Source organism: Vespula vulgaris, chromosome 5 (assembly GCF_905475345.1).
Source record: "Vespula vulgaris chromosome 5, iyVesVulg1.1, whole genome shotgun sequence".
Classification (NCBI taxonomy): Eukaryota; Metazoa; Arthropoda; class Insecta; order Hymenoptera; family Vespidae; genus Vespula; species Vespula vulgaris.
This window is the reverse complement of record NC_066590.1, coordinates 1830786-1850094: the sequence shown is the minus strand read 5'-3', so window position 1 is coordinate 1850094 and position 19309 is coordinate 1830786. Positions and strand designations below refer to the sequence as shown.

General features: G+C 34.1%; 1 long non-coding RNA gene across 1 annotated transcript in view; it reads right to left on the bottom strand.

Annotated features, from left to right (window-relative positions):
• Positions 1–2535: 2535 nt before the first annotated feature.
• Positions 2536–19309, bottom strand: part of LOC127064046 (uncharacterized) — a 96754-nt gene continuing 79980 nt past the window's right edge. Inside the window, exon 4 of the long non-coding RNA XR_007781576.1 lies at positions 2536–3329. This is a non-coding gene — a long non-coding RNA (uncharacterized LOC127064046). The remainder of the gene's footprint in view (positions 3330–19309) is intronic.

The window sequence follows — 19309 nt, the reverse complement described above, 5'->3', positions numbered from 1 at the left end:
GTAAAATAACGTTATTATAGTACAATTGTATTATTATCAAAAACGATATGCAAACGCCGGACTCAACATCGTTCTGGTCTCTCTCTATCGATCATTTTTTAACGAAAATAATTTTTTTCCAAGAAGTGGATCCCGTAGCTCGTCGACGAAAATTCTGGGATCCAAGAAATTATCAAAACTCTTAATCGCGATTATATTTATTAATTCAGTATCACGAATTATCAAAACTGGATTATCGAAGAATAAAAAACCAATGTATTTTACCTTCGAATTTAAATTGTAAGCATCGATAATCACATTATCAATTGTTTTTTGTTAAAAAATATTGGAATCATGTTGTCCAATATCGGGCATGGTTCCAAATGAGGTAAACCAATTTTTTTGAAATAACTCAAGTCCTTGACGATTTAGTAGTAAACGCTGAGTATCACTGTCACGAAGGCCAATATCATTCCGCAGGCCTCCATCGTGTATTCGAGTAAAAGAAATGATTAGGAGCAAAAAAAAATTAGAATTACACCGATTAGGGATCGTGCTCCACTAACATTTTTAACATGGAGTATTATTTAATGTATTAAATGTCGGTTCAAATGATTCGCGCAATTCTTTTTTTAAAATTGATAATCTCTCGCTTATCAATTTGTTTGATTATTCTCCGATGTTTTAAAAAATCTCTTGCAATTTTATATTACTTTTAAACTTGCGTTTTATTTGTAGGAATTTTCTCTTTCTTATTGTGTTAAAAAACATACACGTTTTTTTCTATGTAATGAAAATGTTAAATAATTATTAGAAAGTCAGTTTATCGTTCGATAAATCGAATAACGAAGTAAAACGTTTTTTGTAGAAAGTTTTTGAATTTATTAAATATGATCTTTGTATATTTACGATTGCTATAATCTTTTATCAAGATTAGAAAATATATGACAGAAATTATTTATTTGAATTAATATATATTAAAGCTTACATAAGAATAATGTAATTTGCTCTGTGGAAAATAATTTGCTATACTTCGATATTTTATCATATTCGATAATGGAAGAAATTTTGTTCGACGTAAAAATAAATAAATAATTGATGTTCGTCTAACTATCATATTTAAGAGATTATTTACAAGTGATCTTAAAAAACGAAAAAATTTAATCGATCGATAAAAAATATATATATATATATATATTTACACATGTTGAGAAATTATTGTAACTTATATATTTAGGTGATTTTTTACACTCGTAAAGTTATATGGCTTAATGGGCTTTTTACGACGCTTATGCTTCTCCTTCCGTATTATACATTGAAAGTGACTCTTAAGCTCGTTAATTGACTCCCACTCCGGTACCCTCTCGTTTCCTCTCACTCAATTTCCTTTTACTCACAGTTGGACTCAATTCAGTTAATTGGCATATAACAGATATATACATATGTATATATACTTATGTTTTCATTAATAATAACTCTTCTTCTCAAAATGGTGCAACATCTTTCACTTTTTCAAAATAATAATAATAATAATAATAATAATAATAATAATAATAATAATAATAATAATAATAATAATAATATTAAAAATATAATAACAACAAAAATAATAATAACAGAAAATGTGGGTATGCGCGCGTGTGTGTATGTATGTATGGATATACTATTTACATCGTAGTAAGGTAACGGATACAGTTGTATTATTCTCTAAAACGATATGCAATTCGTTAACAATACGATCTACGTGTAGTTGCGAGTAATTCAAAACCTTTACGAAATACGATTACGCGTAATAGAGTACGACGTGCAAACGAGTAATCGAAAATCGGTATAACGTTTTATACGCTAACGTTCTGTGGAATTCTATACTAGAGAGAGAGAGAGAGACAGAGAGAGAGAGAGAGAGAGAGAGAGAGACAGAGAGAGATCTTTTTTTTCTTTTTAGATATAATTATGCATTCAAATTTTTTCAAAGGCGATTACTTCTCGTTCGAGAAATTCCTTAATTAAAAAATAATGAAAAAAAAACTTTATTTCGAATCACGTACGGCTCGTAGAATCGCGAAAAATAACATTGTAAAATTTGTCTGCAAAAAAAGGAACGGATAAAAGAAAGGAACAGAGAAAGAAAAAGAAACAGAAGGGAAGGAAAAAGAAAAGAAAAGACAAATAAATAAAATTCTTTTTCGTTTCTTCGCACAAACTCGTAAATCGCAGTTGAGACACTCGTTTGTCGATACACCGCGATACCTGTTGCTTCCGTTTGCACGGCTTTCGAAGAAATCTCGCGAGAGAGATTCTCTGTCAGGTTGTGTATTAAAAAAACATGAAGATGTTCTCTTTCGTCTTTTCTACTTCGATCAAATTAAAAACAAAAGTCAAAGTAAAAGAGTACAGTAGTAATTATGATGATAATAATAATAAAGAGGAGGAAGGAAGTAAAATGTAAAAATGAAAAGAAGAGAAAAATATTATATAAATATTTAAAATGATAAATTGCGTCGAAGTTGATCATATATCCGAGAGAAAAGATCGTACGAGCGATTGTTATCTCTGATTGGTATCTTTCCAAAGAAAGTTGAAAAGAAAACATATATATAAAAAACATACGATATTGAAAGGATTAATAATCTTCTTCTTTATCTCCTGAAAAAATATTATTTCCACTTGTACGACAATAGTATTTATTTATTCATTTGTAATTACATCCTTTCCTTTCTTTGTCAACTTTCTAAGAAAAATTAAAAAGAAAGAAGAAGAAAAAAAAGACAATTAAAATAAATCGCAACTATATTAATTTGGAATTTCCCCTTTGTGTTTCTCGATTAGTTTCCACGTACTATCGTCTATTTGCAAAGTTAAAATAAAGAGAAGGATAGATAGAAAGAGAGAGAAAAAAGAGAGAAATAGAGAGAGAGAGAGAGAGAGAGAGAGAAAGAGAAAGACAGATAGACAGACAGAAACAGAGAAAGAGAAAGAAAGAGAGAGAGCCAGAGAGAGAAAAAGAGAGAGAAACAGAAGAAGGAAAAGGAGTGGGAGTTATAGGGTTGGGGTATCGAATAGACCGGCATGACACCGCGGGTTATTTGGCTTTCTCTCTTAAGCGCAGTGATACGTAAGTACTTACATCGTCTCGAATCCAGGATATTGCAAACGATGGGGGATCAACGTACGGAAACAAAGCCGGGCACTTAGCGGCAAATTAGCGATGGCCGGGAGCGCCTCTGTCGGTCTTCATTACACCGACATCTACCTCCTTCCATTGGTCCACCCCTTTGGCCTCCTCCTCCTTTCGGTCCTTCGAGCTAGCCTTAACTCCCTCCAACATGCCCTTTAACTCGACTACCATCCTACGGACAATATGCACACGACTTATTCACTCGTTCTAAAAACAAAAAAAAAAGAAACAAACAAACAAAAATTTTTCTCCCTCTGTCTTTCTCTTTTTCTCTCTGGTTCTGATTCGTTCGCTATATAAATTCTTTCTTATTTCTATTTTTTTTTTTTCTGTTCAATCTTTTCTATTTTGTCTCTCGTCTCCTTTTTTTTTTAAACGTTTCGTTTGCTTTCTTTTCCTTTCTTTCTTCTTTTTTTTTTTTTTTTTTTTCTTTTAATTTCTACAATTTCTATCCCACGTTCTTTCATGATCAATCGACGAGCAAAGAATTTGATCGAATATTTTTTTAATTGCAAAAATCGACTCACTCTTTTTTCGGATAGTCTAAAGGAAAAGGGAATGAGAAAAAGAAAGAGAAGAACAAGAAAGAGAGGAAGAAAAAGTTTCCCCGAGTTATATATACGTATGTACTTTTATATGTATAGTATAATGCTGCTTTTCAACGTCCTGCTGACGCGATACCAAGACGCCATTTTAGATTTCCAAGTCCGTACATGTGTGAACGATTTCTTCGGAAGGAGTTTCTCAGGCGGAAGGAAAGAAGAACGGTATATAGAATATAGTGAAAAGGAGTGTCTGTGTATATGTGTGTAGATGTGTATGTGTGTGTGTGAGAGAGAGAGAGAGAGAGAGAGAGAGAGAGAACCAGCGTAAGAAAGTTCATTGTCAATACTTATTGAGAATTTGCCAATACCTTGGAATTCAATTTGACTGGCGAACCGTGAACGCCATTTAATATTACACGAGCTTGGCTCAACCTATCGACGATAAACATCCGTGTGTATATATGTATATATATATATATATATATATATATATATATATATATATATATGTACATACGTATGTATATTTGTTTATACAAGGTGAACCAAAAGTTCCTAAAGGAGATATAAAAATTTCTTTCTTTTTATAGACTTAAGTGGTTAGGGGTTTGATAGTTTTATGATTTAACAAAAAAAAAAAAAGAAAAAGATCAACCCAAAATGTAATGAAAAAGAGAGAGAGAGAGAGAGAGATTGGTAGGGTAGTAGATTTTTTAAAATAACTTAAGAACTTTTACGCCACCCCTTGTATATATCTACATGTGTCGTGTATGTAAAAGAATCATTGATTCGTCGTTCTTTCAAGCAACGAAATAAAACCGACATTTCGTTATCATCGAACGTTTTATTATAGATAGATAGATAGATGAATAGACAGATTGTTCCATTAAAATGATTCCAGGATCGTTCTATCTAAGTGAATAAATAAATTCGAAGAAAAGAAGGGGAGAATAAAGGGTAACAAAGTAAGAGAGTAAAGTGTAATACGACGATGAAAGAGACGACGACGACGACGACAACAAAACAACAACAACAACAACAACACTATATCGCCATTACAAAAACGGATTTCTCTCTTTATTTATTCGTCGCATCGTATCGTTTCTGTTTCTACGTATCAAAGAAGAAAAACGCGAACTAGCGAAAAATATACAAAGAGAGACAGATAGAGATAAAAATAGAGATAAAGATGAAGATAGAGAAAGAGAGAGAAAGTAAGAGAAAGAAAAATCAACTTGAAAAGGAAGAAAATAATAATGATAGCAATAATAACAACAACAATAATAGTAATAATAATAATAATAATAATAATAATAATAATAATAATAATAATAATAATAATAATAATAATAATAATAATAAAGAGAGAAGAAAAAAAAAGAAAAAATGAAGAAGAAGAAGAAGATGAAACGAACGCAAAGGGAGACGAAAAGAATGCTCGATGCGCTTAAGCCGTTATTATGCCGCATTTCCCGGAGGGATATTTCTTTTTGACTCGACTAATGTCTGCCGCCGCATAGAAACGTTCTTCTGGAGTAAGAAGAGTGAGAAAGAGAGAGAGAGAAAGAGAGAGAGAGAAAGAGAGAGAGAGAGAGGAAAAAAGAAAAAAAAAGAGTGGGGATGGGGGTGGCGGAAAAAACGGGCAATGTCATCTCTTTCGTTTCACTCTGTACATAATATCACTCTTTCTCTCTCGCTCTCTCTCTCTCTCTCTCCCTCTCTCTTTCTCTCTCGTGTTCGTTATGATACAGGACCAATCGAAAGATACTTTCTCTCTTTCCCTCTCTCTCTTTCTCTCTCTCTTTTTTACTCTCAATTATCGACGGATCAAACGGCTTAGGAAATGGGGTGGGATGAGTGGGGGAGGTTGTAGAGAGAATATCTTGAACGATGCTTTATTGTCGCGAAACCGAAGGACTCTACTTAAAACGTTAGGTCTCGCGAGTATAAATCGAAAGGGCTCGATTGTGAGGTATGGAGTCTTGGGGAAGGGTGAGAGCTCCTCTTATTCCCTTATTCGAGTTTTCTTTCTTTCTCTTATTTTCATTCCATCCCTCATCTCCATTTTCAACCTCCAACCTACACTTTCATACCACCAACGGTTAACACCGTCGTCTTATCATTCCGACTGGATATTCAAAGACGTTCGAAAGCGTTTCAATAACTCTTCGATTCTCAAGAGATCACCGATCACGAAAAAAGGGGTGAAGGAAGAGTTTCTTTCCTCTTTTTTCTGTCTTTCTTTCTTTCTTTCTTTTTTTTTATCTTTCTTACTTACTTACTTACTTACTTACTTAGTTACTTATTTACTTAGTTACATAGTTACTTATTTACTTACTTCTATCTCTTATTTTTCTCTCTATCTTTCTCATCGATATCATCCGCCTTCGTAAAACTGTGTAACTTGTCGTCCGTTCGTATTCGACAAACAATGCCTTCAGGCTTCTTCGTAAACGATAATAGAAAGATATATATATATATATATATATATATATGGATATGTATATGTGTAGGTATATACATAGGTATATATTTATATCTCTATAGAAGATGAACCCAAATTTTCTAGATGATTTTCAAAAACCATTAGGTACACCATTTTTGACTTTTCATAGATCAATTTTCTTAGCAACCTAGCAACTTTTACAAAATCTGTTAAAAGATGGCTCTCCTTGCTCTTAAAAAACAGTGACGTGAAAGAGTAATCAATTATTTAAAGCCACTTGGGGAAACACTTATCTAGACCACCTAGAAACTTTCTTTGATCGTTCATACTATACATATATAAAACTGTATTGTTTCAAGAGAGAGAGAGAGAGAGAGAGAGAAAGAGAAAGAGAAACATAGTATTTCTTATTTTATATAATATTTTATATAAATATCGATGAATATTTATTCATAGATATTATTCGTTTAGTTCCATCCCTTTTCGGTCAATATATATATATATATATATATATATATATATATATATATATATATAAAGTAGAAACTTCGTACGATCATTTAAAGATGGGAGAAAGTTTGGTAAAGCGTGCATTTGTAAAATTTTGGAGGTTGAAAAGATTCTCTCTCTCTCTCTCTCTCTCTCTCTCCGTCTCTCTCTTTCTCGAGCGAAGAAAGCTTTCAAGTTTTCTCAATTGAAGGCAATGAATTCGGGAGTAATCTCTTAAAGGCACGACGACGGGACTCCAGGAGTCCACGTAATAACGGCGACGAGCTCGGTTCGTCTCGTTCTAACTAACGTTAGAAGAGAAACGTAAAGAGAAGAAACAGAGAGAAAAAGAGAGAGAGAGAGAGAAAGAAAGAAAGAAAGCAAAGCAAGAAAGGAAGGAAGAAAGGAGGGGGAAAAGAGAAGCGAGAGTGGGGGTAAAAGCACGGGACAGGTTCTCTGGTGCGCGAGCATCATCTGCATAACAAAACGCACAATTAATAAAGTTCCGTGGTGTAAGGGTGGGCAGGTAGGGTATCGGGGGTGAGGGGAAGGAGGACTCCGAGTGCGACAAAAGGACATTTCGTCCTTCTAGATTTCTCTTGCGAGCCGCAGACTTTCTCCTTCCTTTTTTCTCTCATCTTCCTCTTCTCTTATCTCTCTCTCTCTCTCTCTCTCTATATATATATATATATACATATATATATATATATATATATATATATATATCTTTCTCCATTCACTCTCTCTTTCTCTCTCTCTCTCTCTCGTTCTTTCTGCCCTTTCGAAAGATCACGAGGTAGTAGGAGAGCTGTTTCAGGATTCTGTAGCTAAATAAATCAGGCTCTTCGAGAAGATCGTTTTGGTCGTGAAAACTTACGATCGTGTACTATCTAGGTATAGCTAATACGTAATAAATGTTCGAAGAAAATCTTGATTAATATTTAAGGCTTAAAAGATGTTAAACGTTTCTACGTAGGATCTATTGAAAATTGTATAATGTGGATGTATCTCTCTCTCTTTCTTTCGACGAAGGATGATTTTCTAATTATTATATTCTCTTGAATATATATGTATATACATACATACATACATACATACACACATGCATATCTTATGATGAGCCAAGGATTTACTGATTTCTTAAAACTTTCACGTATTCCTTTAAGATCACATTGATCAACACGATGTCTTCTTTCTATTTCTCTCACGCATTACCTGGATCTTACAGATAGTTACATATAGGAATTTTCCATTGGTTTCCATCGATTTTATAGGAATAAATGTATTAGAGTTAATAGTATATAAAGAAAACAATAAGATAGACAAGAGATGTCTATCTTTTTGATCGGTAGTGGTAGATCTCGTTGGTAGTGCGCAATCCGAAAGTTTTAGCCCGCGTAAAATGCGTGGCGCATTATTTATCAAACGGAGTAGGTTGAGTTGGCCGTAGATATAACGCGAAAACATCCTCTTTCTCCTTTTACTCCATCCTCCTCGTCCTCCTCTTCTTCCTTTTTCTCCTTCTCTTTATCATCCTTCTTCTCCGCAGCATACCTCTCATCTCTTTCTCACACTTGGCCCTTTTCCTTCTTCGTTCATCTCTTCCTTACTCTCACCCAACCCCATCTCTCAGCACCTTTCCGACGGTCTGTCTCGTCCTCCAGGGTAAACAGTTTTCAGAGCTCAGCAGGTAGGAGTCTAGCTGCTTAATATTTCAGACGAGCCGAAGCTAACTTCATGCATACTTATATCGCGGCACGTGACGTAGCGCAAAGCTACGCCGACGTCCGCCTGAATATCGGATATGTATATGTATGTATGTATATATATATATATGTAAGTATGGATATATGCATACATGCATGTATATATTTCCGATGGCTCGTTACTCATAATGATCATCTAGATGAATTTCTTTTATATGATAGAACGAAGTGAAGTGAAGTTATTTCCATCTTCCTTCATTTTTTTTTCTTTTTTCATTTTTTATCTCTGTTATCGAAAATGAACAAGATCTAAATCAGTATACGTATTGAAAAGCAATTTTTTCACTCTCTCTCTCTCTCTCTCTCTTTTTCTCTTTTTCTTTACGATCTACAGTAAAATTTTTTGATGGATATGTAAACGTACAAAAGTTCTGTTACAATTTTTTGTTACGATGATAATTGAAAATTAACGGGATCTATTTTCTCTGTTATTACAGAATCCGACGAGTTATCGGATTTTTTTCTTTTATGATCTACCTTGAATATAGAAAATACTTTTATAATGTAAAAACTTGTAAATGTATCTTGTTATAAACTATTAATAATACACGAAATATATCGAAATGGAAGATTCACCATTTATTTCCTTTATCTATTCACGATTGTTCATAGATGGATGGAAATATTTCTCATTCGTTCTGTGATCCTAATAAAAATATCAATTCGACGGGGAAAAATTTTTAGATTTCTTCGGAATTCGATATTTTTAACGGGAGAACATAAATCAACAGGAACTGGCATGATTTCTCGTGTCATGTCTTTCCTCATTCTGTAATCCTAACACAAAGTTCGATTTGTCAGGAAAAAAATTTTCGGTTTGTCCAAAATACGAAATTTTTTAACAGGAGAACATAAGTTACCAGTTACTCTTAAACCTCCCTAAAATCATATGATCCTGATGCAAAATTTTACGTAACATTGTGAATTGATTAAGCATCGAAGCGTTTGTTTGATAATTTATTGAAAAATTTATATTTTCGTTTAACCGTGCTGTACGTTTAACGTGATGTAATAACATAGAAAATTATTACGTAAAACGCGACACGTGTAGACGTATATAATACGTTATCATACAATATTATTAATTAATTTCATTTTCCTAATATCAACGCTGCAAAAATTATAACGATAATAAATAATTCTTCGGATACGAACAAATTGTAAAAGTATTTGCGAATAAAGCGAAATTTTTAAGTAAGTAAATCGTACGTTTTTGAGAAGGACAAGTCTCTCTTTTTCTCTGTCTCGTGTCAAAAAAAAAAAAAAAGATAAAAGAAAAAAAAGAAACAAAAAAAAGAAGAAAGAAAAGAAAGAAAAAAGAATATTATTTCACAATATTAATAATATCGCACAAAAGAGACGGATCGTTGGAATAGGGTCGATCGATGAACGTTGAACGGCGAGCCCTTTTTCTTCAGATTTTTCTTTCGTATCGTACACAAAAACATCGTCATCGGTCTTCCGTTCGTGTGATCGCCGTCAAGTTAAACCGCGTAATAAAAATAGGCAGCACGAGCCAACCCTATCTCGGTTATGGGATTCTGTCGACAATATGGCAAGATGTTTGATGAGCCGATCGATCACGAGGCCATGTCGGCCTTCCACCGTAGAGAAACCAAAGTAAAGTGCGCACGAGTGTGTGCTTATATATGTATGTGTGTTGGTGTATATAATAGAGAGAGAGAGAGAGAGAGAGAGAGAGAGAGAGAGAGAGAGAGACCGAAGTATAGTATACGTGGGATCGCACGTGCGAGTTCACGTGCGCTTGCACATTTTCACGTGAGCTGCCAGGAGTTGCTATTTCGCGCACCCTTACAAGAGGGTGCTCTCTTCTCTTCGATTAAATGACGAGGTTGCGATAAACAGTTCGATAAATCGATCGAACTTAAGCGTACGATGCGCTTCAACATGCATCCGTTAGGATATGTTAGAAAGAGTTTTGTTTATCTGACATAATATTATCGAAAATTGTATTATATTATACTAATATAATCGTTCATACGAATTTTGTATACGTATGTATATATATATATATATATATTTGGTCCTTTTTCTCGATAACGTTAATACCTAAATCTGATGTTAAGTAAGAGTTTAAAAAGAATTATAAACGATTTTTCGCTGATTAAAGATTGTTAAAGTGTATTTTATTGCAAAGTAATCTAATCTCTTTCTCTCTCTCTCTCTCTCTCTCTTTCTCTTTGTATTTACGTGTCTCTCTATTGTTACCGAATATCGATACTTATTATTATTTATTCCTTCGTGCAACAATAAACAGTACTATTCATCTGAACCAATGAACTCTTTCACGATTCACTACGAATTAATATAGAGCACTTTGTTGGTATATTCCATATGGAACGACCAAACGTGTTTGTTTGTATGCGTATGTACGAGTAACAGATTTCGTCGCATCCAGAATAAAAGAATAAATTATTAAAATGAATTTTCTCTCTCTCTCTCTCTCTCTCTCTCTCTCGTTTCTTCTGCTTCTTCTTCCTTAAAAAAAAAAAGAAATAAAAGAGAAAGAAAAAGGTAAGCAATTCCCTGCCACGAAATTGAGCAATTTTTCTGTATTTTGTTTACATGGCTGCCGCGCGTGCATTATTTCGTTGGCTGTGTGTATACGTGTGTGTGAGTTGCAGTGGATGATACCATTTGCATTGTTAACAGCGTGAGCAAACCTTGTTGAGTACGTACACGAAGAAGAGAAGAAGAAGAAGAAGAAGAAGCCAAATAAAAACTCGAAGAACGTTTTGTTTCTTTTCTTTTTTTTTCTTCTTCTTCTTCATCTCCTCCATCTTATTTTTTCTTCTCTTTGTCGAAAGAAATATTCCTCTGGCAACACATACACATACACACACACGCACACAGTATTCTTTCTTCTTATTATTTTTCTTACCCTGCTTTTTTTCTTTTTTTCTTTTCATTTCTTTTTTTTCTTCTTCCTCTTCTTCCTCTCCTCGCGAACACTCATTCTTATTTCTTATTTCTTGTCTTTCAGCTATCGACTGTTCGCACGATAGAAATTGGAAACGTTTCGAACTTCTTCTTCTTTTCCTTCTTCTTCTTTTTTTTCTTTTTTCTTCTTTTTCTTCCTCTATTGCTTTCTTTCCTTGCAATTATTTTTCATTTCTTAGTTTTCACGATCAACGATAAACGATATCCCAACGAAATTTCACGATAGTGGATCGAAAATGGATAGGCGATATCAAATGTTGAAAATATAGCGTTACTCCAATTTATATCGAAAATAATTTCAAAAAATTGTTGCAATACGATCTCTACTATTTTCGTATTCTAATACAGATATAAAAGATAATATTAAAAATCAATCAATTTACTTTTTGTTTTTTGCGACGCACACATTATTACATTATTATGAATATTATTGTTATTATTACAATTATTATTATTATCATCATTATTATTAGTAGTAGTAGTATTACTATTATTAAAATAAAAATCACATCGAAAAGTTTTCTAGTAGCATCTCTAGTAGTATATGTCGACGCCATAATGGCGGACGCATTTACATCGCGGACCTACTAGACTAAAGTGTACTTTTATTAAAGGAAAATTCATCGGCTTGTTACTCGGCTATCTTCTCGCGTCATCGAATATGCTCGCTTTAACACGGTACGAGGTCCTCGTAGAGATTTTCGAGGAAGGGTAATTAAAGCTTACCCTTACAGAATCATAAATGGCGTGTGCTTGTCCTGGGGTAGGAGAGTCACCGTGCTCGAATATCGCTTGTTTATCTTTCAAACTCTCTCTCGCGTACATACATAGATATGTACATATGTACATATGTACATACGTAAGTACATAGACGAAGAGGTGTATGAAGTAGAGACACAATACCAGCTCGGAACCCATCACTAGCTTCACCATAACATACGGAGGCCTAGAAGGGGGACACGGTGGGAGGTAGGTGAGACTAGCTTTCGAAGTTTAGCAATGTTGAAATAATAATACCGCCAAATTTTCTACCACGTTATTATTATATTATATATGAAAATAAGATTTTCGTACTTATTCTCTCGTCATTTTTTTTATTTTGTCATGAGAGAAGAAAAATAAATAAATAAATAAAAGAAGAAGAAGAAGAAGAAGTTCGACTTCGAGTATATATCAGTGGAAATTTTTTATAAAGAACATTTCCTTCCACGAAATTACTCAAATCACAAAAATGTCCGTTCAACGTTGATATAATGGGAAATAATTTTTCACTCGACGAACGAAAGGGTAGCGATCGTTATATATTTATAGGTAAGAGACTGCATTGTCTCGGGTTAAAAAATATCTCGCAATTTCGTGACACGTGCGATTCGTCGTCGTCGTCGTTGTCGTCCTCCTGCTTTCCCTAATCCTCCTACTCTTCCTCATTTCTGTCTTTCTCTATTCTTTTTGATATCAGATAGAAAAAGATAGAGAGAGAGAGAGAGAGAGAGAAAAAGAGAGAGACCGTGTGCTATCTCACCCCGGTATCACTGAAAAATGATCGCATTGTCAAAAGTGCCAGAGTGAACAAGGACAACAACACCTGCTCCTTGCCTCATAATTCTCTTTTATATGCACGAATCCAACTCCTACTTGTGGAGGAAAGTCGTGTTCAAAATTCCAATGCCAAGGCCATGTTTTATAAGCGACAATGTCTGATGGATATTTGATTTCTTCTTTTTCTTTTATCTTATATCTTCTTTTCTTTTCTTTTCTTTTTCTTGACTTTTCAAATTTCATTCAATTCACTTCTAACTTTTAATTCTATCATTTACTAACGCATAAAAAAGAATATAAATAATTGTCATGTTGATAAGAAGAAAAGGAAAAAAGAAAAGAAAAAGAAAAAAAAAGAAAAAGAGAGAGAAACGAAAAACTGCACATATCGATTAAAGAATTTATTAATTACAACACAAATAAAGTGTATCTCATATGAACGAAGTAATATACTTACTATTAACGTCTAATCGCAATCAGGCGATTAGAAGTCCTCGGAAAGAGATAGGATGAATTTCCCTGGCACTATCTAACGATCTTAATCTTCGTGCTATTTCTAAAATACATGAAATGTATAAACGCATATCTATACATATTTCTATATATAAATATTCATATATATATGCATGTGTGTGTATGTAGATGTCTACGTACATAGATGGATAAAAAGATGTGCGATATAGAAAGATCGACGATATTGACTCGATGACTTGCAAAAAAGAAATCTTATCTAAGATAATTAAATATTGTTGTTAAAAATATCATATTTCTTTATGTACCTTTGCACAAATACAAATAAAATACTTAATAATATTAGAAATGATAACAACAGCTATAAAAACAATAACAACAACAATAACAATAATAATAATAATAATAATAATAATAATAATAATAATAATAATAATAATAATAATAATAAATCTCGTGCACGAGAACTGTCAAAAGAGTACGAAATGAATTTATATTGTGTTTTTCTTTCTGTTAATGTTTCCTGACGAATTATAATAATTTTTTTAATTCTATAATAATATTTATAATCACATTTTTTTAATTTTATAATAATATTTATAATTATATTTTTTTCATCTTACATATAATTTTAATTATATATATATATTTTTTTTCTGTTTCTCTTATCTTCTTCTTCCCTTTATTTTCACTACACATATCCCTTTTATTTTTTTCTCCATTTTTCTTTCATTCTTTCATCCCCTTTTTTTCTCTTCTTCTACTTCTCCTTTTATTACCTTTCGTTTGCCCCGTCCCATTTCAGTTCATTCACGTGGTTCGTAAGATAAAATAAAACGAAATATGGGATAAAGAGTTTAAAGGGACATACATAAAATGCGCGGCTAAATAATTTCATTTCGACGAGAGCACACACGGCGTGAAGGTTCGTAATATACGACGCGAACGAGCGCGCACATTAATGGGCACAACGACTGAGCGAGTTAGTTAATCAGAGAAAGAGAAAGAGAGACAGAGAGAAACAGAGAGAGAGAGAGAGAGAGACAAATAGATAGATAGAAAGAGAGATGGTTGTTTCGGTACGATCAAAGCTACGAAACGCGTAGCGTAATTCTCGAACGAACGCGTCGAGCAATTTTACGCGAGCAACGAATGTTATTTTACGCTTTGCAAACACTCGGCATCGTGGACATTCGTCTCTGATGCACTGATGTGAACTACGTGTGCGTTATACGTATGTATGTGTGTGTTATTTGTATGTCTGTCCTCTATATACATATATGTGAGAAGGAGAGAGAACGAGAGAGAATGTGAGAGAGAGAGAGAGAGAGAGAGAGAGAGTTTGGGAGGCAACAGGTTGCACGGGTTGTCGAGCAAGCACCGTTAGAAACTTGCCAAAGGTTTCTGCTCCATGACACGATCTCGCGGTATGTTCTACGTTTTGCTATTGATAAACCATCTCTCAATAAGTTGGAGCTTTCTTCCTTCTTCCTTCATTATTTTATTTTACCTTATTTCTCTTTTTTCTTCTTGATTTTTTCGTTTTGATCTTCTTTTTTTCTTTCTTCCTCTTTTTTTTTTCTTTGTTCCTGCTTCTTGCCATTTCCACTATATCCTGAGAGAAAAATGATAGCAAGTCTTTCTTCTAAAAATTCCCCGTTTACAAAGATCCATCTCGAATTTCATCATCTATGCAATTTTTTTTTTTTTTTGATTTGCACAAAAAAGAGAACGAGCAGAATCAAGGGAAAGAGAAAAGAGAGAAGAAAAATAAAGAAGTAATAATAAACAATAGAAAAGTTGGACGATGTTGTAAAAGAGATCTACGCTCTAAGATCGATAGTTTTATCAACGAACAATTTATTGGAATAGATCGTTAAAGAACGATTACACAGTGTACCTTCCCTTCTCCCTTCTTCCCACCTCCTTTCACCCTTCCCTCCCCCGTTCTCTTGACTCTATTCCCCTTCCATCCCCCTCACGGCCCTATAACCTCTACCTTCACCCCATTTCCCCTTTTTTACCCCCCTCACGGCCTTATAACCCTTACCTCCACCCCATTCCCCCTTTTCTACCCCCTTCACGGCCCTATAACCTCCACCTTCACCCCATTCCCCCTTTTCTACCCCCTTCACTGCCCTATAACCTCTACCTCCACCCCATTCCCCTTTTCTACCCCCTTCACTGCCCTATAACCTCTACCTCCACCCCATTCCCCCTTTTCTACCCCCCTCACGGCCCTATAACTCCTACCTCCACCCCTCCGTTTCGATGGAGAAGGAGTTTGATTAAAAATTGCACGGCGTTCTAACGTCGCTTTGCTCTTTGGAGGAAATGAAAACTAGTTTCGTAGGACGCGGCGCGAAAGTAAAATTGTCAGCGTGGAAAACTAAACCGTGAGCAAGGGGAAAGCGGAGGACTCGAGGTTACAAGAGAAAGTGGAGGAGAAGAAGAAGATGGAGGATGAGGAGTAGGAGGAGGAGGAGGAAGAGGAGTAGAAAGAGGACGCGGAAAAGGAATAGAAGCTGAAGGAGGAGGCATAGGTAATCAGAGCCAGAAACTTTGCTCAATTTAACTTTGTTAATAAGCTATTTCATCGGCGCACTTCTTCGCCGGATAAAATTCTCCAAATGTATTCGGGTACCAAACAAACTAATAAAACGAATTCCATTATTATGCAGAATGGTCGAACGATAAGAAACGTTACGAACTAATTCCTTTTGACGAAAATTCGTTCGCGAGCAACGAACGACTCTCTATCTTCCTCTATCTTCCTTTCTCTCTCTCTCTCTCTCTCTTTCTCTTTGTCTCTTGCTTGCTTTTTCTGTTTTTTTTATTTTGTTTTATTTCTCCTACCTTTTTTACATCGTATACGGTAAGATCGTCTTTTATCTCTTAGAAATGCGTAGTATAAGATCGATCGATTTCAAGATAAAACACTCCGACGTTTTATATCTCGATAACATCAAAGAAAAATAATTCTTCTTCTTGGCGACGCGTTATCTCTCTCTTTCTCTTTCTCTTTCTCCATTTCTCTTTCTCTTTCTCTCTTTCTCTCTCTCTCTTTCTCCCTCTCTCTCTCTCTCTCTCTCTGTCTCCCTCTTTCTCTCTCTCTTACTTTGTACTCCTCTTCTTTTTCTGTATTTTCTTTTCCTTTTTCTCTTTTTTTCCTTTCTGGTATTTTTCTTACCATTCCTTTATGTTTCTTATTTAATATCATCTTGTTTTGTAACTCGTCTTTGATACACAGATCTTATTCTGGAAAATGAGCATTTCATGCTGTAAAAGAAAACACTACTTTTCATTTGTTTTATAATACTTTTAATAATAATAATAATAATAATAATAATAATAATAATAATAATCATTAATAATAATAATATAAAAGTCTTCTTTTGAGTGTTTGTAATTTCTCAAAAACTCTTATTATTTTTCTACGCTCCAAATGAAATTTCGTATAATTACTGTTTATGATGCGTTGGAAAGTTTAGGCTACTTGGAAATATAAACTACTAACCGGACTGCAAGGCTTTACACGAGTAAACGAGAGGGAGAAGGAGAGACATACACAGAGAGAGAGAGAGAGAGAGAGAGAGAGAGAGAGAGAGAGAGAGAGAGAGAGAGAGAGAGAGAGAGAGAGAGTATACGGTCGATGTGAAGTTAGTCCGTACGGAGTTAGAGAGATATAGAAGAGGAAATTGTAAAGTTGCTTACACTAGAAACGCTTTGACTGAGTGATTTGTGTTCTACGTTATGTGCTACATATTCTGTGCAGAATAAGGATCGTATGATGACTAGCGAGCTTCCTATACGAATCCAACAACTTGAGTTGATTCGGAATTCGGGCTCGAAAAATATAATTCCAACGTTTTTCGATCCTCCGATACACATATGATACTTTAAGCGCTAAGTTTTTATACTTTCTTGATAAAAAAAAAAAAAAAAAAAAAATAGATCTACAACAGAACTCACTCGAGCAAAAAATTATTTATTTCACTCATCCGAATCGTAAGGAAGTTATCTTTCGAATTCTATTATTTCGAAAAAGAAGAAGAAATAGAAAAATAGTTTTTTTTTTAAATCTTATGTAATAAAATATACTAGTAATAATAACAATGACAACAAACAACATAATAATAATAATAATAATAATAATAATAATAATAATAATAATAATAATAAAGACAAAGATAACGATAATAATTTTTCTTTTCTTATTTTTCTTTTTCTTTGTCATTCCTTCTATTTTTTTATTTTTATTTATTATACTATTATTCTACGTAATTGTATCACTCAATATAAATATGTAGTATATATAAATATGTATCTGCTGGTTAGAACGAAATATACTTTCTCTCTTTCTCTCTCTCTCTCTCTCTCTCTTTCTCTCTTTCTTTCTATTCCCAAGTGGATAATATCTAGCTAACTCGTCAAGCATAACGCGCAAAGTGAGCTACGAGCTCTATGCGTAAGTACTTCCTCGTAATACCGGCAATCGATGACTAATGCATTCCCGTTACTCGCTGTGTATTAGGGTACCTACCCTAAATCCTGATAGTATCGATGAATATAGCCGAGAATATACACGCGTACGTCTCTACTCGCGATATATCTTGTGTCGAATAAGAAAGCACACGCTCATTGATTAATCGAATATCGATAGATACGACGTACTAACCTACCACTATAGACGAGTCGATAAACCAGACGTATCGATACCCACGTCATCAAGAATTTCCTATGATTAGATTCATTTCGTTTCGAATTTAATTCGTTTTGAATACTAATAATTAAATCAAAGTAATAATGAAATGAAATTTTCTATGCTTTGCCATTGCATACCAATAAAATAAATTTCTGCGATTAGATCGTCTCGTTTGTACGATTATTTGTAACACGCGAATACATGATAGTCGAAGATAGAAATTCCAAACTACGATATCAATTTTCTAATCATTCGTCCATCGTCATAGAGAAAGAGTCCGTCGTAAAGAAAATTCTATATGTCTAGAAACGAATATATTTGTCTTCCATTTGTAAGCGATCTTTTGCTAAGAAAAATAAAAAAAGAGAAGAAAGAAAGAAAGAAAACAAAAAGAAACGTTAAAGGAAAAGAAAAAAGAAAAAAGTCGAACAAAACTCGTCAGATATAAAAATATTTCTTTCGCGATCTTTTTGCGCGTATAAAGATTTTTCTTCTTTATCGTCTTCTATTTATCCCTTTGTAAATAATACTAATACGTTTATATATATATATATACACTTCGAATATGCACCCTTTTTCCTTTTTTCTTTCCTAATTAATATCTATCAAAAATGAGTTGATACCTAACAGCTAATTTGCATAAATCGTCGCTTGAAAAAGAATAAGAAGAATAACAAGAAGTTAACAAAGGAAGAAAAGAGAAAAAGAAAGAGAGAGAGAGAGAGAGAGAAAGCAAGAAAAGAAAGAAAAAAGAGAGAACAAGGAGAGAAAAAAAAGTGAAAAGAGAAAAGAAGAAGAACAAGAATAAGAACAAGCAGAAAAAAAAGAATGTAGAAGCGTATTCCGCACTCGGCTAACTATCTAAGGCCGTGCGAGCGTTCGCCGAACGTAGCCGCAAAAGCCGCACGCAAGCTGGCGAGAGGCGAGGAAGCCGAGATCTTTATGGCCGCAATAAAGCCAACCTCGCCGAGCTTCGAGTTACAAATGACTACTGGTAGCTGAAAACTATTGCACAGCTCGTTTATATACGATAGCGGCACAACTCGCGCGAGTTTTCCCCGTTCCATTCACTCACTTCCCCTGTAGCCCCTTTTCCATCCCTCTTCTTCGCTATCACCACTACCAGTACCATTACACCACTACCATAACACGTACCACTGCTAGCTTTACCTTCTCTACCATATTTCCTCCTACACCTCCCCTACCTCGCCTCTATCTCTACCTACACCC